The sequence below is a fragment of the Neophocaena asiaeorientalis genome, unplaced genomic scaffold, assembly GCF_003031525.2.
Source record: "Neophocaena asiaeorientalis asiaeorientalis breed wild unplaced genomic scaffold, Neophocaena_asiaeorientalis_V1.1 scaffold198, whole genome shotgun sequence".
Lineage (NCBI taxonomy): Eukaryota > Metazoa > Chordata > Mammalia > Artiodactyla > Phocoenidae > Neophocaena > Neophocaena asiaeorientalis.
Window position 1 is genome coordinate 6353541 of NW_020175221.1, and position 17705 is coordinate 6371245.

General features: G+C 41.7%; 2 long non-coding RNA genes across 2 annotated transcripts in view; both read left to right on the plus strand.

Annotated features, from left to right (window-relative positions):
- The first annotated feature begins 227 nt into the window (after window positions 1-227).
- Window positions 228-6033, plus strand: LOC112413443 (uncharacterized). The gene is made up of 4 exons (XR_003005972.1): window positions 228-309; window positions 3877-4092; window positions 4253-4402; window positions 5962-6033. It is a non-coding gene; the product is annotated as an uncharacterized LOC112413443 (long non-coding RNA).
- A 419-nt stretch (window positions 6034-6452) lies between these two features.
- LOC112413385 (uncharacterized) overlaps window positions 6453-17705 on the plus strand; it is a 70373-nt gene continuing 59120 nt past the window's right edge. Inside the window, exon 1 of the long non-coding RNA XR_003005960.1 lies at window positions 6453-6574. This is a non-coding gene — a long non-coding RNA (uncharacterized LOC112413385). The remainder of the gene's footprint in view (window positions 6575-17705) is intronic.

The window sequence follows — 17705 nt, forward strand, 5'->3', positions numbered from 1 at the left end:
ACATGGTGAATGCTCTAGATGGGCTCTCCCTCTCTCCTTACTAACAGAAACTGGCTTTCCCAGGGCAGCAACGTGTTCAGCTCAGAGATCGAGTTTCCCCTGAGGTAGGTGTGGCCGTGTGACCAGGTTTGGGCTGACTGGACGTGGGCAGAGTATTCTGTGGAACTTCCAGGAAGCCTTCTGCAAAGGGAGGGCGGGCGCTTTTGCCCTTCCTGTCTCCCTGCTGACTGGAAAGCTGATATGAGGCTGGCGCCCCAATTAGCGATGCTGGACTACCAGGTGACCTTGAAGACACAGCTGAGGGTTGAGGTGAGGTACAGGAAGAGAGAAGGTGCCTCGGTCCCTGAAGCTTTTGCTGAGTTGTCACACCAGCCCTGACCTGCCTCCTCTGGTTTTTCCTTACGAGAGAAAATTCCTTTGTGTGTTTGGGTCATTATTTTTGGTGTCTCTGTCACAAGTAGCCAAATGCAATTGCTAACTGATATATCAACCTGAGGTTTAACGTTAATAAGGCCTGATTCGAGGGGTGAGTAAGCCCAGAGGACAGAGAATAGTGCCTGACACCGAGGTCGTGTGCAAAAAAGCTAGCTGTTAATGCCCCTTTGGGGAATTATTACATTTGCCAATCATCTCTGAGTTTACACTTTAATTTAGGAATACCCATTTTAATTCAGCTTTGTGTTGCAACTATAAGGGCTCTAAAGGAGTGTCGACTCAGCTTGGTTGTCCTAACTGACATGTTCGGCCCACGGAATTTGAGTGTATGTTAAGTTTCTTCATTTATTCATTCAGGAAATGTTTATTCAGTGCCTGTTTTGGGTGAGGCACAGCTTTAGATATCGGTGCGGGTCCAGAGGGTGGTTATATAAAGGAAAATGAGAGGGAGACTGGCTTCAAACTTATAGACTAGGAAAGGAGAGAATTAATAAATAGTAATAACAGCTAATGTCTGCTGAGCACGGATGATCAGCTGCAGTATTTTACCTGTATCATCTCATTTAATATTGATAACAGCCCTTTGAAGTACACAGGTGCTCTTATTTTTCTAATTAAACAAGCAAGGATCTAGAGGTACAAGGAAATTAAGTAACCTGTGCAAAGTCATAGTGAGTGATGAAATTGGAAGTTGCAAATGGTATTTGTGTGCTCTTAATCACTATGCAACAACTATAATAATTCAGCAATTTATTGAGCCCATTTTATGTGCAAGACCAACATCGTGTTATAAGGCAGTGGTTCTCAAAGTGTGGTCCTCGGACCAGCAGCTGCAGTGTCATCTGGGAAATCCTAGAAATGCAAATCATGGGCCTCACCCCCAAACCTGCTGCATCAGAAACTCTGGGGTAGGGCCCAGCGAGCTGGGTTTTAACAAGACTTCCAGGTGATTCTGATGCCTGCTGAAGTTTGACAACCACAGTGGCAGGGGATGAATAGATAGGTGAGACTAAGTTTGGAAGAGGGTAAAACAGGTATATAAATAACTATACCTCCAGGCAGATAAGATGCAGAAAGGACTAGAATCCTATTGAGTTTGAGTTTCCTGCCAGATTTTCTGATTTTTCAAGAGAAATTGGAATCCAGATTTTGATGGGAAATCTCTCAACTTTATCACTGGAGTCAAAATAAACTTTTAAAAAAATAAATAGGCAAAAATAAAACCTGTCTGCAAGGCAGGCAGCAGCCTGTGAGCCCTGCTGAGGACAATGGAGAGGCATAGAAGCTTTCAGTGGTCTGCCCAGAGCAGTCCGGGAGTTAATTTTCCTAAAGGCATTGTGGGAACTGGACTAGAGCTGTAAGACATGAATTCACTGTATTGGTTTGCTAGGCTTGCAAACAAAGTACTATAACCTGAGTAACTTAATCAACAGAACTGACTTTTCTCACAGTTCTGGAGGCTAGAAGCTTAAAATCAAGGTGTGGGAAGGCCTGGTTTCTTCTGAGGGCTCTGAGGGAGAATCTGTTCGTTGCTTTCTCAGATTCTAGTAGCCCCAGGCATTCATTCTTTGGCTTGTAGATGCAAACTCCAACCCTCTGTCTTCACATGATATTCTCCCAGGCTTCACATTGTTCTTTTCCTCTAAGGACACCAGTCACATTGGATTAGGTGCCCACCCTACTCCGTTATGACCTCATCTTTACATCTGCAATGACCCTCTTTCCAAACAAGGTCACATCCTGAGATGGTGTGGGTTAGGACTTCAACATATCTTTTTGGGGACACAATTCAATCCCCAAACATTCACTTTTAGGTAGTGTAATTCAATATTTAAGTTCTTTGTTTTCCTTATAAGTGGATGCTAATTCATTAATTTTTTCCTTGTTCCTTTCTGTGGGAATAGTTAAGAGGATATGATATACCTTAATGACATTTTATAGTCAATGTGTAGTTATCTGAGGACTTTACAATCAACTGAGACATGGAGCTAATGGTAAAGCAAATGACCTTTGCCTGATGTGAAGTAGAACACACAAAACGGAGCTCATTTAGAAGATACTTGAGAGGCTTGTGATTTTTGAGAACTTGGGTGAAGAAAGGTTACTTTGATAGAAATCCAAATATTCTGTTTGGCTTAAGGTGAGGTTAAGGCCCAATGGCTTTAAAGGGTCCCTCGAAACACTTTTAGTATTTGATTAGAGTATGGCTAGCCATGGAAATATGGGGAATTTTAAACATGGGATGATAAATCCAGAAAAATTTAGGAGCACACAGACAAGATTCTACCTCTCCATGTACTTTGTCCCCCAAAACTAATAGGAAAGTCTGACACAAAAGTCAAAAGATAGGCTCATATATTCTGAGAATGTTCTCACTTCTCAAGAGCTGGAAAAAATATTAAAAAAATGTAATTTTACCTTACTTTTAAGACATAATCTTCAATTGCATCCTTCTAGATTTTTGCATATATTTTTCCCTGTCTTTTGTGTGTTCACACCTGCGTGTGTATGTTTTGTATAATTGAATCCAAAGTCAACCAGCTTAAGCCTAATGTCTGAATTGACATTAAAGATTTACTGCTTTGGGCTTCTCTGAGGATTTCTAAATTTAGAGTACAATACTTTTCAGCACTATCCACATTTTCTAATATTTTTATTTAAAATAACATAGGTAAAATGCATAAGAAGGGTTTAGTTTCAACCCCCCACCCCCTTTCTTAGCTGAAGAATTGTTTTTCAAAGGAAATCCAACATGTAAAAATAGATGTCAGGGGAGTTGCTCTGACTGAACCAAGAAGGGTTGAGGGGGTACCTTCCAGGGGCTCCACCTGGGACCCCTTGGAGCATCATTTGAAAATCACTCCCGTGAAATATTTGCAGAAAGAAATGCCGAAGTCCTAATAAAATGGTTATGTTGCCAGTTGCTGGCCGGAAGATAGCAGCACAGCACAGTAGCTTGAAATGTGCGTTTCTCAACTCACTCATTCCATAAATATTTGTTGAGTGTCCCAGGTTCTGTGGCTGTGTGAAGTCTCAATGATGGCATATGAAATATAAATTAAGGGCTTGGGAATTCCCTGGCGGACCAGTGGTTAAGTCTCTGCACTCTCACTGCTGAGGGCCCGGGTTCGATACCTGGCCGGGGAGCTAAGATTCCACAAGCCACGCTGCATGGCAAAAAAAAAAGGGGTCAAAGTTTGGCAGATTTGCTAGGTGCCTTCTATGATAGTCAGCCTCCAAGATGGCCCCCAACAATCCCCATCTCCTGGTATTTGTGGCTTCATGGAAGCCCCTGCTACCATGTGCCAGGGTGTTCTGTGTGAGCAGTAAGGTACAGCAGAAGTGAAGGAATGTCACTTCTGAGATTAGGTTCTAAGAGGCTGTACTTCCATCATGGGCATGTTGCATCTGTTTGTCGTTGGTCTCTCTCTTATCTCTTAGATCACTTACTCTGGGGAAAGCAAGCCTTGTGAGCAGCTTTATGGAGAGGCCCACATGATTAGGAAATGAAGTTTCCAGCCAACAGCCAACAAGAAACTGAGGCCTGTCAACAGCCATGTGTGTGTCCTTGAAATGGATCCTGAGCCTTCAGTGACTACAGCCCTGGCTGACAGCTTGATTGTAACTTCATGAGCGACTCTGAGCCAGAACCCCCAAGTAAGCTGCTTCTCCATTCTTCTACCTCAGAAACTATTTGAGATAATACATGTTTGTTACTTTAAGCTGGTAGTTTTGGGGAGGGGTAATTTGTTATACAGCAATAGATAACTAATTCACCTATTCAAAATCTCTTCTTTCTTTTCTTCTTTCTATCAAGTCTCAAATTTCTTTCAAAGCATCAGTGTGCCCAGAATAAAAACCAATCAACGAACCAACCAACCAAACAGAAGTTACCCAAGAAGAAAAGTGGGACTCAATCTACAGAATCAGAGCACCTTGGGTCTTGGCTGCTGAAACACAAAACAAAGTAAAACACTTTTCTCAGTTGTATTTTAGACTCATACTTAAAACAAAATAAAACAACAACAAACATTTTTGACTCCTTCTCTGGGGAGCTTGAGTGATGAGGAAATCATCAGAAACTATTTCTGTTTGTCCCTCCCTGGTCCCCATCCCAGGAACCAGACTATTGAACTTGGCCAAGAATAAATGGAACTTGAGTTTCAAAACCTTCCTACCCAATAATGTTTCAAATTTGTAGCCTTTGAAGACTGTGAAGATGTGAAATGTAGCAAACTGAATTGAACATTTACCAACAAGTGTTTGGAGAATTCTCTTGCCTTTTTGAGCAAGAAACTGTTTATAGACATGATTGTAAGAACCGTCCTTTTTATTCTCCTCAGTAACTGGGGTTGCCCAATCTCTGAAGCTCTCTTATCTGCCCAGACATTCTTTGATCCACCCACCTTAAACAGAACAGGAAAAAGGGTTTGTTTTCGTTTTGTTTTTAAGCATTGTCACACCCTAAAGGAAAATTTTTAGGTTGTGTGTTAGACTAGACAAATTAAAAACATCTAAAACAAAACAAAAAACATCTAAAAACAACACCTCAAAATGTGTTTATAATTTAATGTGGAAATGAATAAAAAGTGGATTCAATTTTGGGTTAAAAATTAACAAAAAATTGTCTTACTGGGGAAACTCCTTTTTTCTCACATTCTTCTTGTTCTCTTCAGTTCCTTCCTCAACTTTTCACTGTCATTTGAAATTATAATTAATCTGCTGAACTCAATGTCTATTAAAATCAACTTCTTGTAACTGTTAAAAGTCTTCTATATTAGGACTTTAAAAAATAATATCAGCTCAGTTATTTTGATATTAAAATATTTTGGGGAGGGGGAGATGAAGAAGATCTGTAGAACAAAAGAAACTGCACAAGAGATCATGAAAATTAAATTAATTTCCAGTTGTGTAGTAATCATAAGAGAAAGCAAAACATACCTCCCAGAGAAATTGTTATCATATATGCAATCATTTCCCTTGAAATAACATAAATTAACAAGGGAATCTGAACTTTTAATCAGTTCTTTGGCATTTTCGCAGTATGTGGTTATCTAGTGGTATATTCTTAATAGAGGAACTATTAAAACTTTTGGAGCTAAATTATGTCGAAAATATCACACTTGAATTAAAAAATACATAAGAATGAAGAAATGGAAACTGAATACGTACTAGGATTTCTGAAACCTAATCTGAATTGAAATGAGCTAAGAACGTAAATTTTGGTTGCTAGGTGAGGACTCACATTGTTTTACTTTGAAATGGGGACATGAAACCTTCATACAATTTTTTTTTTTAATCACTTAGGTAATAAAAGGACCTCTCACATTGATCATTCTTTGATTGGCCCAAAACCCAGCTTCAACTTCCTATAATGCTTGGGGATAATTCTTATGGCCCAAAGTAAAAGTTAGTAGAACAGACCATTTCCAGGTTGTAATGTTAAATGTATTAATATGACATGTGGTTGCTGCTTTTCAAATGTAGCTATGAGATTTTAACTCTGCACTATAACTTGTGTTACAGTTTCCAGTGGAAAGGAAGCCATAACCTAGATTGTTAGACGGATTTTGGTGTCAACCCTGAATAAAATCTTGGCTTTACTACATTTTAGTTTTGTGACCATAGGTAAGTTAACTTCCCTGAGACATGGTTTCTCATCTGTAAAATAGATATAGTGGTATTTTGTGAGGATTGAATGAGAAAATATGTAAATCATCTGCTTAACAGAGGTCATTTCCCCATTGTCCTTTTCCATTACTCACAGTGTTTTAAAGCTGTAACATTAAGAATTCTCACATTTTACAGTTCAAAGTACTTCCTCAGGATTCTCTGGAGTCTTTCTTCTCTCTTGATCTCCTATATCCTTCTTCCATGGATGTTCTTTTTCAGCCCCATTCTTCCCTTCTTCATGCTGCATTCAATCTCAATACTATTCAAACCTCTCATCTTGTTTTTTTTTTTCTTTTTTTTAACATCTTTATTGGGGTACAATTTCTTTACAATGAGGCTAGCCGTGGTGCACTCTCATCTTGTTTTTTTCCACACACACACCCATGACTTTCTTCCCCTTTTCTTCTCTGCAACCAAATGACTTCTTTGATCCTTAGTGCTTTCTCATTCTCTAAGGACAATTCAGGTACGTATATTTCTTGTAAAAACATTGTGGTATTATAAATACTTTTCAAAGAAAAAAAATCCACTCATGTTGTTTTTCAGTCCCTGTCATATTTACATTAAAAAATGCGTTTTGTAAATAGCCAAGATGAAGCTGTCCGTGGGATGGTGTGGTGCAATGGCTAGAGTACAGGAAGAGAGAAGCTGCTTCCTCTTCTGCTCTGGTGACCCTTGTGGGTCCATTTACTTCTCAAGGTCTCAGTTTCTTCATCTTTAAAATGAAGCAGTGGGAGAGATTACTCCTGAGGTTCCTTCAGCTCTGAAAATATTCTAAGACTTGGTAGTTTTATAAAATGGGAATGTTCTTCCAATACTGCCTAACCCGAGAGTACAGCTGACCACAGTATCATTATTGAATTTTTTTTGCCTCAGTTCCTATGCATAAGTGCAGAAAATAAGCAAGAGATAGAACCCTGCAGGCACAGATAGGAGTACTTTCTGCCGGGAGGATAATTACCTCTTGGCCTTCTACCATGGGGGCCTATTGATCTTGAGCCACACTGATGCTCTCAGATGGCTCCAGGTGGGCGCTCTTGCTTGGTTCCCCTTATCACAGATCTGTAACTGCTCTACAATGAATTTGTGAAAAGGCTGGACAAGATTAAAGCTTCAAGCTTTGCCCTGGAAGAGAACAGATCTATTGGTCTGTGCTGGAGACAGACCCCAAATATCTCTGTGCTGCAGTGAGAAGCAGAGTACTGGTCTAGTCCACTGGGTATGTCAGCTTTGGGGGATGGTGGGGAGAAGGTCAGAAGTAAACATGTTAAGAAAAATGTCCCCATTTATCCACTTCCTGGTTTGGTTTGTTTTCAGAGTATTGTCAAATGCTTCCCTTCCCCCTAATGACAGTGAACTGAAGAGCCAGCAGGACAGAGGTTTCTGTGTTAAGACATGAATGTGAAGTCTTACTGTATTTTGAGTGCTTAAGGAAAAGCTAATGGGAACTTTCCAGGGAAGATGGTGGGTGTTATTAACATGGAAATATGTATGAGAATTCCTAAATGAAGGCTTTATAGGGTGGAGTTGGAAGCTAATAAGACTCTGGCTGGTTGGGGGTGGACAGGGTGTGGGACTGGTTGGGAGTGGGGAGAAAGGGTAGGGAAGAAAGCCTTCTTTTGGACTCTGGGGACTCCGTGGGCCTGCTTAAAGGGCCTAGAATGAAGGCTGGAAGGGAGACTGAGCAAAGCAGGGGAGGTGCTAGAGAAACTAAAATGACTGTAGTACAGGAGGGGGGCCCCTGGCCAGGGCAAGAATGGGAACCTGCAGCTGGAGGTAGAAAATACTAGGAGTTTTTGTTTGTTTTGTTTTTTAAAGTAATTCCTGAAGGTAAGGGCCACACTGGGAAGGACCTATGGATTCAAAGGAAAGTGGGCTCTAGGAGTCCCAGGGAGTGGCCTCAGCTTTGAACCTGTGGCAAGCCAATGGGCATAACAGTCAGCTTGGTTCCCCCGCCTCCAGGCCTCTAACCTTTGCAGCTAGGGTCACAGCTGTCCAGTTGGCCCAAGGCTCTGGAGCCAGCCCTGTTTTTACAAAGAAACTAGAACTGAGAGCTCTAGTCTATTGCCATCGTGGTGACAAGGCTTCTCTTTTTACTGCAGGGTCTGCTCTGATTTGTAACTGGCCTTTTGTCTTATTTCCTTTTGCCTAAGCCTCTGTCTTGGGTCCTAGGATCTGCCTCTTTTTCTTATAATGATATTGCTAACATTTGATTAAGCACCAGCTATTGTGCTGGTCCTCATACTCACCATCGTATTTAATAACCCTATGAGAAAGGTAATATTATTCCTATTTTGCAGATGAGAAAACTGAGGCTTAGAGTGTTTTTTTTGTTTTTTTTGTGGTACGCGGGCCTCTCACTGCTGTGGCCTCTCCCGCTGCAGAGCACAGGCTGTGGACACGCAGACTCAGTGGCCATGGCTCCCGGGCCCAGCCGCTCCGCGGCATGTGGGATCTTCCCGGACCGGGGCACGAACCCGTGTCCCCTGCATCGGCAGGCAGACTCTCAACCACTGCACCACCAGGGAAGCCCTAGAGTGTTTTATTTTATTTTTGTTGTTGTTCTTTTGCTTGCCCCCAGTCATGGATCAGAGCCAGGGTTCGATCCAGGCAATTTATAACCGGAGCCCAATTGTGTACCCACCATGCCACCCTGCTTCTATATTCAGTCTCTGCCTTGGTTCTTTGTCTGCCACTCTGATTGTACTGGGATGGGCCTCCTGTATGTTCTTCTCCTTTCAGTTTTGCTGCTGAACACCTTCAGCATGTCTGCCTCCTTCATCTTTCTTTAGTGATGCCCCGTTCAGTGGTCTGCCTACTTTCTGGGTCTTGACCATTTCATGTTTACTGGTCCTGCTGCTTATAAAGCATGCTGCTGGTGGCCCCTGAGATATCCTATGAGCCGTGACTGAATACGATTCTCTCTTACTCTTCAGTAGAGTCTAGTCGTGCAGGTGTAGTCACTGTAGACAGACTGGAAGCAGAGTTTGGCTGGATAAGATGAGCACTCAGGGTGTGAAGTTGGCTGGAGTGTGGATCAGGGCTTCAGTAGCCCCAGCTAGAAATGAGTTGTCCTGGTTTGATGTCTAGATGAGCTGGGGAAGGACCTCTTCCCCTTTAGTGGTGAATTGGGGTCACTTATTGGAATCTGTGGTGTGGCTTGAAAGATTCTGCCCCTCAGCTTGAGTGCGGCCTACCTTGGAGCATGGTGCCTGATGCTACACTCTGACTTCCTGTTTTGGTTAGCGCAGAGGTTCTCAACCTCACTACCCAGCACAGCCACCTGCAGAGCTCCTGAGAACTGCTGAGCCCTCTACTCTATCCTCAGAAGTTCAGTTTCAGATGACCTAGGGTGATCTCCAGGCATCCATGGTTTTACAAAAAAACGCTGCAGGGGATTCTAATGCACAGCAAGGGTTGCTAACCACTTATGTGCTGGGTGATTCTTGGCCTGAGGGTATCACCAGTGAACCGGAGCAAAGCAGCGTAGCCTGGGAAAGAAAGATGTCTTTAGTGTTGTTTATCACCCTGAACCCTGAATATCGTGGAATGTGAATCTGATCAAAGAAAGGCCATGTAGGTTCTTCAAGTTGTCTGGGACTGCTAGAGGAAGCACACCATGTGCTTGAAAAGTGCTGTGGTCCAGGGATTTAGAGAGGATGCTGGAGCTCGAAGGCTCCTCTCTGGGGCTGGGAGCTGCTCAGCTGCAGGGTGATTGAGGGAAAAGTTTTTGATTCTATCCTAAAGTGGCCCCTAGTTGCCCTGAAGTCTTAGACTGCCATCCAATGAACTGCCCAAATGTGTTAAACTCTTAAGTCCGTCAGAATTGCAAAGGCAGAAATGCTGAGGTACAGCCTGAGAAGAGGCCAAGTAAAAGCATAGATCATTATTTAAAATGTGGTGGTCTTTGCACAATGGCTGTGATGATCCACATTTGATACAAAAGCAAAAGAAAACCAAATATGTTTTAAACAAGATTTAAGACACACTTACAAGGTCAAGGGCTTTCTTAGCAGAAAGATGTCTGTGATGTTTACTTGGTTTTGCTCAGATTTTATTTTTTAATATTTTCAGTTCCTGTTTCTTAGCTTTTATTTTTAAGCCTGTGGACTTAAGTGGTGTATGTTTTTTGATCGAGGTTTTGAAATAAAACAAACTTCTGTGATTAAAAAGAGTAAATCTCTGATCACTTTCATGTCAGACAAGGGGTCTCTGCCCATCCCGAGCTCTGTGGCTATCAAGGCAGGAGTGTGCAGTGCTTTATCTTGTTGGACCTCATCTTTAATGAGGGGGTTGGAATTGGTGACCTATAACCACGGAATAAAGGCTGACAACTCTTGAGCTACTGTATGTCAGACGCTACGCTAAATTCTTTACACGGATTATTTCATTTATTTCTTACCATGACCCTAGGATGTAAGTACTATTATTATCACTGCTTCTGTTTTAGAGATTAGGAACAGAGGCTTAGAGAGATTAAGTAACTTTTTGGAGGTCACACAGCTGGTAAGTGCTAGAGCTGGGATTCTGAGGCCAGACCCATGTTTATAATCACTATGCTTATATTATCTCCCTAAAGAACTTTATCACCACTTCATAAAATGAGTTTTGCAAGGCCAGCCCTCTGTGAACCTGTTTCCTCCTAGGCAGATTGCCTCTTCATCTAGGCTGTGAGATGAATGGCTATACCTGGTCATGACTGGCCAACAGGCTAAGATTATTCCAAGTGTAAGTAACTGGATAAGACGGACTGAGATTAGTTTTTCTTGAGAACGTGAATGCAAGACTGTGAGCTGAAATGAACACTGCAGAATGTAACCAATTTATTTTACTTAAGAGCAATTTGCTAATACACTCATATTCATAGCAGTATTATTCACAGTAGCCAAGAGGTAGAAGCAACCCAAGTGTCTGTGACCAGTGAATGGATAAACAAAGTGTGGTATATACTTACAATGGAATGTTAGCCATAAAAAGGAAGGAACTCCTGACATGCTACAACATGGATAAACCTTGAGGATGTGACAGTACATGAAACAAGCCAGCCACAAAAAGACAAATACTGCATGATTCCACTTATCTGAGGTGTCTAAAGTGGTCAGAGTCCTAGAAACAGAAAGTAGAATGGTGGTTGTCAGGGGTTGGGGGAGGGGGAAATGGGGAGTTGTTTAGTGGGTACAGAGTTTCAGTTTGGCAAGATGAAAAAGTTCTGGAATGAGTTGCACCACAGTATGAATATACTTTACTGAACTGTACATTTAAAATTTGTTAAGATGGTAAATTTTATGTTATGTGTATTTTACCACAACAAACAAAGAAGTAGCATTCCCCTATAACGATCAGTGTGCTGAAAATAGGTCTTAAACCAAAGTAACATTACTGTCACAGAACTCTAAACAATATTTGACGACGCCTTATTATGTCAGGAATTGCAAATATAGATTCTGTTATTTTTCTTGAATGTTAATTTATTACTCTGAGTTTATGGTGCAGCTATGGGGGTTAAAGGGGATGAGAATTATATCTACAACATAGGGAATATATGATACATTTAAGGCAGTTAGCATGGTAATCGCACAATAAATCTTAATTAGTATTATTGCTATTGCTCTCTTGAAAAATAAAATATTTGGAGAAATGCAAAAAAAAAAACCCAATTTGCTAGTTATTATGAGAAATACATAGTTTTTCTAATTTAATGACACCTAACAGTGAACAACCATCCATCCACCAAACCTTTCAGCTCTAAAACTGCGAACCTGTGATTATTATACAACGATTATACCGCTGACTGCATGGTATGTTTCTGAGGGACTATGGCTTTTTCATTACTGTTCGTATAGGCAGGATGGGAGTCTTTATAATATTTGCACAAGGCAGTATCCCACATTGATTCTAGAGAAACTGGAGACAGGGACTGCGAAGGATTTTTTCAGGCTGGGTTTTGTCACCAGTTGGCTCTCTGTGGAGAAGGCAGTGCAGTGCGGGGACCTGGGCTGTTCTCCCAGTTCTTAAGGGCTGGAGGGCATGGTGCACAGTCCAATAACTCTCTGAGAAATTCACTTTTCTCATCTGTGAAAACATACCGTTGGACTAGGTGAACATTGTGTCTCTTATCCTGTCCCTACTCCTTCTGTAGACATACCCTCAGAGATCTGGGGGGACTGTCCCCCATAGGGTCATAGGTATGCCCCTAAGGTCACATAATTAGAAATGGATTGGCCTTAGAAACTTTTTACTTGGATGAAGAGAACTTGTCAATTATGCTTCAAGACTTGTCTGGATTGGATAAAAGGACAGCAAATGATAATGTGAGGACCAGAACTGTCTTTTTGGATAATTTAATACAAAATTATGCCATGCCTTCTGTATAGATGAGTGAGTAGAATGAGCCTTCCCAGGTAAACAGCCATTTCTCTGAAAATCTAGATGGAAATGCATATTCAGCTGTTCACACTCCAGTAAATTGTAACATGGGGGACGTGTCCCATGGTTGTGTCTCCACGTTCCTACAACAGCAGCAGCTCCTTCTAGAACGTATGCCTTAATGGACTTCATTCAGGGCTAATGAATTCAGGCTTAATTGACTGGAAGACTGTTGAAATTTTGTGTGTGATTTTAAAAGTCACTGACTAAAAGATTGGGAGGGAGCCATAAGAAACTGTCTAGTTAATTACACCACAAAGGCGGGATGTCTTAATTCCCCAAAAGCAAGCTGGTGAGAAGATCTCAGGTGCAAGTTGTTTATTTGGGAAATGAATGAGAGAACAGGGAGAGAGTGGCAGAAAGGCAAAGGGTATCATGGCTGCTGCGGTGGGCAAAGGGCCCTGATGACACTGGGGTTCTGAGAAGCATATGGGGTGTCTCCAGGATTGTCCTTTGGAAAGCATTTCTCCAGGTCCCCATGGCCCATTGGTTGAGGACTTCCAAGCCAACTTGAACATGGGCTGAGTGGGCTCCTGCACTTTCAGAGGAAATCATGAGGCAGGAAAGCAGAAAATTGGCCTGAGATTCATGGAACTTTCTGCCAAAATGTGGCTGAAATCAGAAGTGGGCTGAGGGGATGTGATATGGGTGCCAAGAAATCACCAATCATGTTTTCTACCCTTTGTCCTTGTGGCTTATACAGGAAAGGCAGTGTGGTATAGTGGTTAACCTTGTGCGGCTATAGCAGAGCATCTGGGTTTGAATCCTGATTCCGCTAAGTTTACCAGGCACATGTTCTTGAGCAAGGTACTTAACCTCCCTAAGCCTTGGTTTCTTCATCTGTGAAATGGGGCTATTGAAATCTTCCTTGAAATGTTGTAGGGATGGATTATATTATCCAGGTAGAGCACTTAGCAGCCAGGTTTGACTCTCCCAGGGCCTCACAATAACTTAGAATAAGTTAATCAAAAAACTTGTGTAAGCTATTTAGTCAAAATCGCAAATAAGGTCAGACTGATATGTTAGCACTGGAAGGGATTAATGGTCTTAATTAGATAGCATGGAAGTAAGAGTTTTCACCCACTCATCTAGGATGGATTTGGTGGATTCCATAGAAGCCGAACAAGATGACTTTTTAAAATATAGATTTGTATTCCTACCTTCCTCAGGAATCTGCTAGTTTTCACAGTTGATGACATTCCTTTAAGGAACCATATCCCAATGAGCCATAGGACATGAAGAGCTGTCCTGGAGGTATGGCCGCAGGCCCATTAAGTCTCACCTCCAAAATCATTCTCGCTGTGGAGAGGTGCCTATACCTTAAGGAAACACACCTGGCCTTTTCTACTAGATTTTTGGGTTTTGTTTATTGTGCAGTAACCATTTTCCTCCATTGGTAGGGGAAAGTGAATCTGGAGAGGCTGGTTTAGAATGGGCAAGGCTATTGTCTTTGTGGCCATAGACCCCTTGCAGAAACATCACAGATGTGGCCGCAGGAAGCCAGTGATTGATGTGAAAAGCCCCAATTTAATTTTGAGCCTGATGTTCAACCAATTTTCCTACATTGGGAGTTTTTATAATGGAAATTAGATATGAGGTGTTTTATCAATTGAGGAGCATTTTTGTATTATGTAACTGCCTCTGGTTATGTAGGTGACTGAGGGACTAGGAACCCAAGAAGAGGGAGGAAAGTTATGGTCCTGCAAAGCCTGGGAAGATGCTGCTGTGTGTCACCCTGGTGAGCTGTTCTGCTGTTTGGTGTATACTCCTTTGTCCTTTGGTTTAAGATTAGGGGCTCAACAAACAGAAGCGCAAAATAAAAGACAAAGGGCATGGAGAAGACTGTGAAATTCCTGAGTATGTGGAATGCAACATTTGGGTGTGTGTTGTCATCGTTGATCAATGGATATATACATTTTAGATTATGATAATTACATTTACTTATAACTATGGGAATTCCTCTGTTGTTGGTTATTGTGACTGAAACTTTAATCCTAACCTTAATACCTTCCTCTTCCACAAAAACAAGTCTTTTAATATCACAATTTTTGGCAAACCAGGTTATTTTTAGGAATCTTCATATCCCATTATAGCAGAACAAACAGTAGTGTTGAAAGCCCTGAGAGTCTAATTCCAAATTACTATGAAAGCTTCGATCTGTTCCTTGTTTTGGTTTGTTGTTCACAGTGATCCTGCCCATGTTTATTACCATTTATGGACTGTGTTACCATCAAGGTATGTTAAAGTGTAGTGGTGACTTGATCTGTGTTCTAATGTTGAGAACCATCTCCATAAAATGTACACTCACTGACCTGGATGTGATTTTAGTTTCTGTCCACCATCTGCTTTTTTTTTTTTTTTTTTTTTTTTTGCGGTACACGGACCTCTCGCTGCCGTGGCCTCTCCCGTTGCGGAGCACAGGCTCCGGACGCGCAGGCCCAGCGGCCATGGCTCACGGGCCCAGCCGCTCCGCGGCATGTGGGATCTTTCCGGACCGGGGCACAAACCCGTGTCCCCTGCATTGGCAGGCAGACTCTCAACCACTGCACCACCAGGGAAGCCCCCACCATCTGCTTTTAAAGCAAAACAGAGAAAGAGAAGGCACTGCAGTAACAGAGGTCAGGGAAGACCGTGGCTCCATGATGTGTAGTGCTGTAAGGGAATTTACTTCTGGTGATGATCGTGAGCTGTTGAAGGGAAGGCCGCATGGAGCAAATGAACCACTGGGGAGGGTGTGAGCACCTACTATGAGCTCAGCACTTTGGTAGGGGACGCACAAGAAAGCACAAGTGGTCTGTCTTCCATGACCTTCAAATCTGGGTGGAAAAATAAACCATGCATGGTTGGGGAGTCATTAAGCCCCTATGCAGGGCTCTGTGGAACTGAGTCCAAATGAGTGATGTTCCCTAGGAATTCAAAGCCAGGAGGCTGTCACTGTGGGCAGCACGGGGAAGGATGGCAAGAGTACCATTAGGCACAGACAGGAGGACCAGAGAGCAAATTCTCCGGGAATTATTTTTCATGAAGTGATATGGTCTGGAATTTTAACGAAATGAGTTCATCCTACTGAAGGTGCACTCCAGGAGAAAACCAAATCTTTGTGCATGGGGTCGTTTCAAAGAAAACAACAATCACCCCTCTTGTTTTGCTTTATCTGCTACTGGTATAATACCAGCATGACTCATAGAGGATTTTGACTTCTTCAGGTGCTTTTGGTTACATTGGCCTTCTACTGATAATGTGGGAGACTGGAAATACTGCCTTTCTTCTGACAAAAGCATTTTTTCCCCATGGCCAGCTCTTCTTGAAATGACACTTCTTTCTTGTTTATCCATGGATGGAAAACTACTCCTTGCATAGGGCTTCTTTGATAATGATAGCAGTTTTATTTGGAGGGAAGTTGTTCACGGGCTAAGAACTCTATCCCTTTATTTGGATTTTCTTATGTAATGTTTTTCTTTTGTTGCCTATGTTTGTACTTGTTCTTCCCTTCTGTACTTTTGCTCTGCTTGGTGGGATTGTCTGTCTTGGATTTTTGGCTTCTTCTGTAGTTCCATTTTTAGGAGAATTATCTTAGAATTCCTCATGTATGAGATATAGCTTCACTTTTCTACCTTTACCTTGTCAAATCTGAAGTTTCTGGTCCAATGCAAAATGGTACAGTCACTTTGGAAGGCAGTTTGGTGGTTTCTTTCAAAACTAAGCATACACTTCCCATACAATTCAGCAGTTGTGCTCTTTGGCGTTTACTCCATAATTTGAAAACATATATCCACACAAGAATCTGCATATGGGTGTTTATAGCAGCTTTATTCATAACTGCCAAAACTTAAAGGCAACCAAGATGTCCTTCAGTAAGTGAATGAATAAGTAAACCGAAGTACATCCAGACAATAGAATATTATTCAGTGCTGACAAGAAATGAGTTATCAAGCCATGAAAAAACATGGAAGAAATTGAAATGCGTATAACTTAAGTGAAAGAAGCCAATTTGAAAGAGGTTACATACTGTATGATTCCAACTATATACTGTTCCAGAAAAGGCAAAAATATGGAGACAGTAAAAAGATCAGTGGTTGCTAGGGGATAAAGGAAAGGGGAACGATAAATGGGTGGTGCACAAAGGATTATTAGGGCACTAAAAAGATGCTGTATGATACTATAATGATGGATCCATGTCATTACACATTTGTCCAAACCCATAGACTGTACAACACCAAGAGTGAACCCTGATGTAAACTATGGGCTTTGGGTGATAATGATGTGTCCGTGGAGATTTATCAATAGTAACAAATGTACCACTCTGATGGGAGAGGTAGATAATGGGGGAAGATATGCATCTGTAGGGACAGGAAGTATATGGGGAAATCTCTGCATCTTTCTCTCTGTTTTGCTGTGAGTCTAAAACTGCTCCTGCTGCTGCAAGAAAATAAGTCTTTAAATATGAAAGAGCATCCAAGAATACCACTGATTTGGAGAAATTTAGTAAATAGACTCCCGTATAAGCTTCGAAAATCATGTTATTCATATCTGTATGCAATGTCTTCCCTAGAATTTCTTAACTCACAATTTTACTTTCTAAAAAAGGTTCTGGCTAAATGTTTTCTCAGCAACTGATTTTTTTAAAAAAACAAAGAGGATAATAAAGACTTTTAAAACTCCATTATAAAAGCAACTTATCCTGTGCAGCTCAGGAGTAATAGTTCAGGAAGGGACCCCTCCAGTGGCAAGTCTACAACTCGCACGGTCCCTTCCACTGGTTATTGGAGGGATGCTTGAAAAGTATCTATAGAAGCATTGGATTTAATATTTGTAGCTAACAAACTTTATTTTGGTTTTAGATATCTGTAACATGCAAAATATGGTAGGTTTTAGGTATAGATTAAATATGACATATTTTCTATATAGGGCTGGCAAGTCTAGTAGACCCAAAAGAGGGTACAAGGTACAAGTGGGCATATATATCTATCTGCGAACGCATATATAGTATGGACATCTTTCCAGTGGACTCAGAGGTGGACCTTGGCTGTGGACCCACAAGGAAAGATGCTGGGGGCTGGCCATGAAGGGGAGGGGCGTTGAGATGAGGGAGGGAAAGGAGTGGGACAGCTTTCAAGCTGGACTGAAGAGCCGAATGGGACAATGACAGGCCCTCTGAGCCTCCAGAATGT